A 9,686-nucleotide genomic window follows, 5' to 3' on the forward strand; every position below is an offset into this window, starting at 1 on the left:
GGGGTCCCACAGATCATCCAGGTCAGGCTGCTGTCCATGCAGGAACTTCTGTGTGGGAAAGGTGGGCTTTCCTCTTGTGAATACTGCAGGTTGGGCTTGGCCTGCAGCTGTTCTTTGCCATGGCTGCTTTGGTTTCTATTGGTACTTCTTTATCAAAGAGACTTAGTACCACAAGAGACTCAGTCAGGTATCACATGTGATGCTGTATGGATGTCTTTACTTTAGGCTCTTTAGTATCCATTTAGTATCCATCAAGCATGGTAATGCATTTAAAAACAGCATTTTTTGGCGTTTTTTGATGGGCCCTTCATACTTTGCAGTGGGGGTGGTCAAACATTGACAGATTTTGCTGAAATTTTTTTGGGGGGGCTATTATCATGTTGGAGATTAACTGGTTTAAATAACACCGTGATCTGAAGAGAAAAGTGATTTTTGAGACGTCCTAACAAATATGCTCAAAAGAGCCTGGACCTCATTGTCCATCCACTTGTCATAGCTTCTCTTTTGGTCCATTTTCTGAATTTTCAAAAGACGAAGCTTGTGGAAATGAAATCAACAAAACAAAGTTTGCTGTGGCACAGTGGCTTAATGGGAGGTGAACGAAATGTGGAATGCTGCAATTGTAGCCCACCAATCAGTGTTCTCCAGCACACAACCCCGCCCTTCAACAATTCCATGTAATCTGAAAAGTACTACCTCTCTACCAAAAACTTTTTCAGAGAAAGTTTGGGGGCAAGGAAAAGATTTTTACCTGGGTAATTTACATGGAAACACACCAGGGTATTTCCCAAAAGTCCCGGGTAATGCTGCAAAAGTTCCTGACAGTGGAAAAGGGCCCTAAGTACACGAATTTATGTCAGTTGGTGACAGGTTGTCTTGGGATTCGGAAACAAGCAATCTCTCTGCTGTCTATCTGTCTGTCAAAAAAAAAAAAAAATCATTTTACTTGTGACACGCTGATGTGATAAACTGTGTCAAATTTCACTTGAATCTTGGATTATGTTGCGCTGACCCCCTTCAGTTCAGTTTAGAATGAGTGTTGAACCACCCCCTTCTGTACATCATTTACAAACAACAGCACAATTGACCTATGAAACCTCAGTGTAAACACCAGCTAAAGGAGTGCCCTTATCAGTTACATAAACTGTGCTCTTTAACCTGTGTAATCAGTCTGTATAAACAGCCCCCCCTCCCACACACACACACACACACACACACACACACACACACACACATTGAGTTGAAGGCCTTTAAAAATTTTTAGAGGGTCCAATTGAACCAATTGAATATTGTTTACCCTTAACATTAACATTAACTAAGCCACAGAGCCAGTCAAATGTTAGCATTTGCACTCGAGCCAATCATGGATGCTGTTCCATGAACTCATTAGCCTCTTATTGCCACAGTACTGTGGTAAAATATGGCATATACTTCAGTGCATTCTTTTGTGCATTTTGCTACCACAGTATTGTGGCAATTGATGGAAGAAACGACAAATTACTGATAGTGTATAGTACAGAATAGGAATTATTGTTCTAAATACTCTGTATGTTATTTTATGGTGTTCTTTGCTGTGTAGTCAGTGAGGCTGGAGAAGATGGGCAGAGTTTCATGGTAGATGCAGCAGAGTCTTTGATATATATCAGAGTAGCGACACTTCCACAGACTCCCGGTGTAAAAAAAAAAATGGTGGACAAAATATGGACCTACTTCCAGATTCTGGAGGGGCCAACAGTTCCTACACTGAGCGTAACGCCATCGGAACACATTCATTTTTTATATTGCAGCTGATCTAACAATTACAGCACTAAGTTAATAAGATAACGTCATCTTTCAAATTATCAAGTGTATTTCCTGTATTAGCGGACATTTATGTCATAAATTCTGTTTTCTTTTGTATGTGTTAGCGTTTGGATGAATTTATCTCTTAAACAATTGTTATGTTGAATTTTCAGCTGTAGACCTATAGTTAGCTAGCTTGACTTTTCCAGCTGTTGAGATTTAACCACTATAACCACAAATTTTGGAGTTTTTAAGATAAGGTAACATTAGTACAGGTGTTATCAGTGGGTTTTATTTTAGTTGTTTTGCTGAACCTGGTGATGTTTGGTTAAGTTTGTCAGCTGAGGTCATGTGATAATTAGGAGGAGATTTGCAGTAGAGCTGAGGTCTGCCAATAAAAGTTAATTAAAATTATTATTCATGAGTTAAAGGAAGTGAAACTTCAGTAACTTGGTGTTTGTAAGATCTGACTCATCCTATAAGAATTCTGTTGAGTTTTGAGTTTGCTAATGTTAAGTTTTTGATGAGTTTAGCATCCGTGTTAATGCTAACTTGCTAAGTTAGCCGCTATGCTATCAGCTGGTTAATGCTGTATTTTGTGTGTCATCAGGAGAACAGAGCTTGGCAGGCACACAGTGTTCACACAGCTAACAACTGTTCTCTGCTTCAGGGTTCTCGCTACCGTCGTTGAATGTCGGGGCCCCCGATGCTGTGATTTGACCCGCTACGCTGTCTTTCAACCAGCGTAGCAGTGTTTTTGTGTGTGTGTGTGATCGTCCAGCGTAATGATAACGAGATTTGAATTTGAAAAAATATATTCCTTTGTCTAGGGCTACACGATTAATCGATTTAAAATTAAAATCAGATTTTTTAATTAGGATGATTTTTAAAGAAGGGAAATCGTGAAATCGATTTCCTCTTTCACGTGCCTCCAGGCCGCGCGCTTCTGGGCCGCGCACCTAGGCTCTTCCTCCTTTCTGTGACAGTGGTCTTTCACAGAAGTCTGTGTAATGACCGGACTTTAAATCTGTTAAATCTGTTAATGAACCCACAGTTGTGATACCAATGTAAGCCGATGTTTCACGCACGGATCCCGCAATTGAAATATAACTGTATGGGGATCACTCACCTTACGTTGTCCCGGATCCATACAGTACCATCTTCTTCCGATCTGGGTCCGGGTCCAGGTCGCGGGGTCAGCAGCCTCAGCAGAGGAGCCCAGACAGCCCTCTGCCCACACACAGCTCTGGGGATAGAATCCCTCCAGCGTGTCCTGGGTCAGTCTCTTCCACGCACGGATTCTGCAGTTTAAATATAACCGCATGGGGATCACTCATATTACGTGGTCCATGCACGCGCGCACGACTGATGCCTGTCACTGACTTACATTGGTATCACTTCTGTGGGCCAGATACCCAGAAAAGAAAACAAAAAAAAAAAAGATTTCTCTTACTTGCTAAATTTTTCATTCACAACTATAAGTTCTTTAACACAAAAGCAAATATTATTTATTTTTGAAAGTTGTTGAACTTAATTTAAAGCTGCTAGATAAATCTGGAAACAAAAAGGCTATAAAAACCATCAGTATTTGCTCTGATTTGGACATTGTACTGTAGTGTATTCCATTCCCCCTGGCAAATTTAAGCTATTTTCTTGTTGTATACAGACCTGATCAAAATCTTAAAACCAGCTGAAAAATAGCTAGAATTTACCTTTTGCACATTTGGATCTTAATGAGGTTTTAAGTAGAGCTACAATATACAAAAGAAAAAAGGGGGAGTGAGACAAAAAGCACTTTGAAAAAGTAATTTATTGAAAACAACAAGTAAACTGAAATAGGCTGTTTATCAGCTGATCAAAAGTTTAAGACCATCGCTCAAAAAATTACAAAAAACTCTCCAAACCAGAACAAAAAATTTTCTCAGTAGGACTCAGTAATGAGTAGCTCCACCGTTCTTGTTAATCACTTCAAAAATTCGTTTGGGCATGCTTGATGCGAGTGTTTCCAGGAGGCTGGTGGGAACATTGCTCCAAGTGGTGAAGATGGCTTCACGAAGGGCATCAACTCTCTGGAACTGATGGCCATTTTTATAAACTTCCCTTGCCATCCATCCCCAAATGTTCTCTATGGGATTTAAATCAGGGGAACATGCGGGATGGTCCAAAAGAGTGATGTTATTCTCCCTGAAGAAGTTCTTCGTCAAGCGAGCATTGTGAACTGCAGCGTTGTCCAGTTGAAAAACCCAGCTGTTACCACACAGACGAGGGCCCTCAGTCATGAGGGATGCCCGCTGCAACATCTGCACGTAACCAGCCGCCGTTTGACGACCCTGCACCATTTGAAGCTCCAGTGTTCCACTGAATGAAAAAGCACCACAGATCATGATGGACCCCCCTCCACTGTGCCGGGTAAAAAACATCTCAGGTGGGATCTCCTTGTCATGCCAGTAATGTTGGAAGCCATCTGGACCGTCAAGGTTAAATTTTTTTCTCATCAGAGAATAAAACTTTTTTCCACCTTTCATGTCCCATGTTTGATGCTCCCTGGCAAAGTCTAAATGGGCAGTTTTGTGGCGTTGTAGGAGACGAGGTCTTTGAATTCGTTTTTTGTTTTTGAAACCCTTTTCCCGCAGATGCCGTCTGATGGTTATTGCGCTGCAGTCGGCACCAGTAAGGGCCTTAATTTGGGTTGAGGACCACCCTGTGTCTTGACGGACAGTCAATCGGATCCTCCGGCTCAGCGCAGGTGTAACATTTTTGGGTCTACCACTTGACTTTTTTGTTCCATAATGCTCAGGATCCTGTCAAAAAAATTTAGAATGACTGTCTTACTGCGTCCAACCTCAGCAGCAATGGCACGCTGCGAGAGGCCTTGCTTATGCAGCTCGACGATCCGACCACGTTCAAGAAGAGAAAGCTTCTTAGCTTTAGCCATCAGGAGGGCATGACCGTGTGAATGCCCGACAGAAAATCAGAATTTTGAGCAGATTTTGGCTTCATAGCCTGCGGTCTTAAACTTTTGATCAGCTGATAAACAGCCTTTCGTTTACTTGTTGTTTTCAATAAATTACTTTTTCAAAGTGCTTTTTGTCTCACTCCCCCTTCTTGCTTTTGTATATTGTAGCTCTACTTAAAACCTCATTAAGATCCAAATGTGCAAAAGGTAAATTCTAGCTGTTTTTCAACTGGTCTTCAGATTTTGATCAGGTCTGTATTTGCCTGTGTCTATAATAAAATCTGTATCTCTGCAACAGGTACCTTCAGTTACTGAAGACGAAGTGCAGGATTTTGAAGTGGAGGTCAGAGGAAACACGTTTTACTCCAAAGAAGTCAGGAAAGTCAAGATCATAGTTCGTAAACCAGTGACCCTTCATCCAAACAGATAAACCACTCTACCTTCCAGGACAACAGGTTACACAGTTCATATCACCTCTTAAATCTCTTGTTGTATGTAGCTTGTAGAAACACTCAGTCCCAATACTTTACAAAGTGAGCTAATTTTCTGCTGTTAATTGTGTTGAAGACACACCAACCCAACTGCCGACCGTCACCAGAAAAGGTAGTCCGACTGATCAGTTGGCACCAGTCACCCTGACACGGTCAAAAAAGTGTGAAGAACACATCAAATCAACTACTGTCTCGAGCATAACGTTCTTCACTTGCGTGAGATGTAACCCGGAAATGACTGGACATCCCTGTAGACCAAAACCCAGAGCTCACTGTGTCAGTCATGTTGTCAGCAGAGAGTTTTGAGTTATAAGAAGGGTTGTTGTTCTACTTGTTGAATGGATGGTTAGTAATAGGAAGGATACTGGCATTGTCAGCTCTAGACCTTCTTCCTGTGAAGAAGAAAGTACGTCGCAGGTGAAAACTAAGGAGAAATTGCACTATGCTAACAATGCTAACTGCTCACTTCATGGAATGAATGAAGTCCATGGTCAACACTGACCGGCACTCATTCAGATACAATACAAGCAGTTAATGGCCTATAATAGAAAACAATAATAGTGTGAAATACCTTTGCATAGCTGTATTCACATGTAAACTGCCCATTGACTGATTCAGTAGTTAAGGGGTATTCCTCTACCAATCAGATTAGTCCGACTGAACGACGGGTAGTGGCTGATTACACATGTTGAATCGGTTGAAAAGACTAGCGACGGCCGATCAAATGGAACACACCAAGCGGACTCATGTCACCAACTTTGCCAGACTGCTCGATGACGCGGTTGGCCCTTTCATATATGGTCGTTATGTTCCAGATCTCATCTACACAGGCGCATTGTAATCTGTCAGAATCTGTCTCATCAACATATGTGCACTGCATGTTTGTCAGAATATGTCACAATGGCGGCTAGTACAAAGCGGAAACGAACAGCCAGGAATATATTCATGCGAACAGTAGTGATAAGTGCACATTCATTGTATTCTTTCACATTACAACTTTTATTAATTGAAATATTTGAAGCAAGTAACCATACAGCCTGTCATATAAGCATTCGGTGCAAGTCGGGGGCGGGGCAGTTTCAGTCAGGGAATTCCCAGGGTTTCTCCCGAGTCAGTCAGGACCTGTAACTCTGCAGCACAGGATTGGTGAAACAGGTAATATACTTTAAGTTCATTAAAATGTAGTCAGAGTAAGCCAGAAATGACCTTACCCTTTCTGTAGAATATATGTGATATCTGGCTTAATCTGACTACATTTTTAATGAAATGAAATGAAATTTTAAAAGACCCTTTTTCACCAATCCCGTGCTGCAGAGTTACAGGTCCTGATTGAATTGGGAGAGCACAGGGAATTCCCTGATTGACAACTGCCCTGCCCCCGACTTGCGCTGAATGCTTCAAAATATTTCAATTAATAAAAGTTAGAAGTTAGACTGTTGGAGATGTAGCCTGCACTAGCTTCATTTTACAGCTCCAGAGGTTTCTATGTTTATGCAGAACACAATCGTCACTGCAGCAGTACACATCATTGAGGGCATACAATACAAAGTGGTAATTGGATTGGAGTGAATTTAATAGCTTTAGGCACAATGTTGTTATTTGGATATTTTTCAATACCCTGTGGAAATAACTAATGATGTCAATATAATACCAGTGAATTCACGCAATAAACAAAAGTGCACTCAGCGACCACAGACCTCAAACCAACGCCAGTAGTCCACCTCTTCTGTACAGTGTTTTCATTCCATCCGCTAATTTCCAAAGTAAGTTTCTTTACATACTACAAATGCCCAAAAAAAATGCAAAAAATGCATTATACACCTTGTATGATCATTATTTTCCATGCTTAAAAGGAAACTATGATTGTGTAATCAAGGGTTGGACAATATTGTTTTCCCAAAGAACTGTGGAGAAACACAGCAAACACAGGGCAGCTGCATTGAAACATCACACTAAATGTTAACCATGTGAATTTGGCAGACATGACATGGTTTACAAATGAGACAGATTTGTCATCTCTGAAGCTGTGGGTCTTTGTTGTACAAAAAACAAGACAGACCTCTCCAGAGGACAATTTTATTTTTAATTACAGCTTGTGTTTAAGAAACATATCCAACTTATATTCACATTTTCATCCATTCCTTGCTTGTATACATTTACATAGATGGAGAGCTCATATAGCCGAAAGTATACAGGGACAGGACGAAACAAGACAGTGGGATAAAACAGACATAAGACAAGACAGTGGGACAAGCCAGCTAAGTGGTTGCTGTTGAAAACATAACCAAACATATTCATCACTATACATTGGTGTGTGTGTGTGTGTGTGTGTGTGTGTGTGTGTGTGAGAGAGGAGAGGGAACCAAACAGAGAGGGGCTCTACTGCTGGGTGTTGTGTGATGGTGGTTCGGTTTAGGTTTTCCAGTGAAATGTGTTTTAAAAGGGGGAGGAGAGAAGGAGAGAGCGGAGGAGGGAGAAAGGGGGGAAGAACGTGGCAAAGACCCCCACAGGAGAACACCAACAATACCACTAACAGCAACCATGGTGATAACTAAAATGGCAACAATGACCAAAACAAGAACCGAGCAAACTTGACAGAGGGAAAAGAAGAAGAAAAAAATGGAAATTTCAATAAAATAAGATAAATAAGAGCCACCACACAAGAAATACAAGAGAAGAAAACATGAATAGAATACCACAAACAATGACAGCACAAAAACAAAACCAGCAACAGATCCACACCACATCAGAGGTCCGTTTCACAAAGCAGGTTTAGTGAAAACTCTAAGTCTGTTAACCCTAAATGAGGGAACTCTGAATTTTCCATTTCACAAAGGGAGGTAACTCAAACCAGAGACAGAGGGGTAACTCTAGCCTGTTTCAAGGACAGAGGTAACTTAAGCTCTCAGTCAGTTACCGTAGTAACAGAACTCTATGAACCCACCTGGTTGGGACCAGGTTTTTCTGAACCTTGAGTTTCTCTCTGTCCCACTTTCAGCCACACCCCGTATTTGATTTCCTCATTCATTCAGTCAGCAAGAGAGTTTTGGCAAAACATAGTTTTGCCATCTGTCATTTAAATAAATCCAACAGTAGGCCTTTATTAAAAGTCCATTTGGAACAGTAGGTGGACAGTTTTATCACAAACATAGCATGTCCTTTTGACAACAATCCCGTGGATGAAGGTGCAGCATTACTGTGCAGAGAATTAAATATTCGTAGGAGATGGTTATCAGATTGTGCATAGATGTTCTAGCATTTCCAGACAATTATCTTTTTGAGCAGTAGGTACCGTTTGACGTCACAGTCCATCATCTACATACACAACCTAACCCGTCTTTACATTTGCAACACTACAACCGTAGTCATGCTCTCACATCCCAGCAGATATTGTGTGTTGTGCTGCGTTTCTTTTCAAATGGGAGTTTTTGTGTAATTTGGAGATGCAGAGCATTTAAAGACAACTGTATGCAGGACGGCAGAGCAGTCATAGACACTATACAACAGGGTCACCACCTTGTATTCTTCTGTACCTTATTGGCATGAATCAAAAAAAATATTGCCAAAGCTATATCAAATAAGTTTTGCTCTCACCATCCAATCAGAGGAAGGACAAATGCTGATGACATTGTGGGCCAGCTAACTGGCCCTATGAGATGAAACTGAAATCTGATTGGTTAAAGAAACAGTCCCAATGCTATACAGTTTGAACTACATAAGCCTTCACTATTCCTTTTGAGGGCCCAGGACAGATTAGATTAACTCTGGCAACACATAGAGGCTGAAATCTGATTGGACAACATATCTTACATACACATACACATACTGGAAGCAGTACAGCCAAGAGAATTGCTAAGAAATGAAGAGAATAGTCTATTGGAAATAAATTAATACAATTTCACGGAAGAAATGTAACAGTTTAGGCTGTGAATGTAGGTGACTGTTTCTTATTATGTTTAGACCAGTAGAGAAGACCTGATGACCCACCCCTGCTAAAAACTCAACCCTGTTTTTTCTAAACTCATGACAAGCTGACTTTTCAGGGAAACGCGGTTCTCTTAGGACAGCAACATGACAAAGCATGCTGATCCTACAGAAAATGATGCATTGCTATAGATCATAGGTGTCAAAAAGGTTGCCCGGGGGCCAAAGGGTTCAGTCCTGCCTCTGGGATGAATTTGTGAAATGTAAAAATGACATTGAAGATATTAACAAATATGGATGTTAAAATCATTTTAGGTCATTTCAATCTAAAAATGATCAGACCAGTAAAATACTGTCATAATAACTTATAAATTATGAAAACTGCTCATTTTTCTCTTTGTTTTAGTGTAAAAAGTTACATTACACAAGAATATTTGTAGTAGAATGTAAAATAGGACACCCCCTTTAAAAACATTTTTATTGGATAATCAATACAATATTAATGTACTTAAAAGCGTACCTACAATACAAAT

At 40.6% G+C, this 9,686-nt stretch overlaps 1 long non-coding RNA gene across 1 annotated transcript; it reads right to left on the minus strand.

Annotated features, from left to right (window-relative positions):
- Window positions 1-1,728: 1,728 nt before the first annotated feature.
- On the minus strand, window positions 1,729-8,703 carry LOC115432004 (uncharacterized). The gene is made up of 3 exons (XR_003937155.1): window positions 8,582-8,703; window positions 7,748-7,758; window positions 1,729-1,738 (listed from the first exon to the last, which is right to left on the minus strand). It is a non-coding gene; the product is annotated as an uncharacterized LOC115432004 (long non-coding RNA).
- Between the last annotated feature and the right edge of the window lie 983 nt (window positions 8,704-9,686).

This window comes from Sphaeramia orbicularis, chromosome 13 (assembly GCF_902148855.1).
Source record: "Sphaeramia orbicularis chromosome 13, fSphaOr1.1, whole genome shotgun sequence".
Classification (NCBI taxonomy): Eukaryota; Metazoa; Chordata; class Actinopteri; order Kurtiformes; family Apogonidae; genus Sphaeramia; species Sphaeramia orbicularis.